Here is a 270-nt window from a genome sequence, read left to right as displayed (position 1 = left end):
GTATACCACCATTGACACACACGACAAGCTAATTGAAAGATCGCGTTTATTTGAATGATGTGCATTGTTGCTTCCAATACTGTAATTGAAATAAACTCAAAATTACTTGGACTGTACAGATTGCTTTTGAATTCTTTTGAAATCTACTGAACGGGGAGACAGCAGTTTAGTTTGCTTCAGTTTAGATTGGAGATACAGCTCGGAAACAGGCCCCTCGGCCCACCGAGTCCGCACCGCCCAGCGATCCCCACACATTAACACATTAACTCT

Source organism: Rhinoraja longicauda, chromosome 19 (genome assembly GCF_053455715.1).
Source record: "Rhinoraja longicauda isolate Sanriku21f chromosome 19, sRhiLon1.1, whole genome shotgun sequence".
NCBI lineage: Eukaryota > Metazoa > Chordata > Chondrichthyes > Rajiformes > Arhynchobatidae > Rhinoraja > Rhinoraja longicauda.
The sequence above is the reverse complement of the archived record's forward strand: the minus strand, read 5'-3'. Positions refer to the sequence as shown.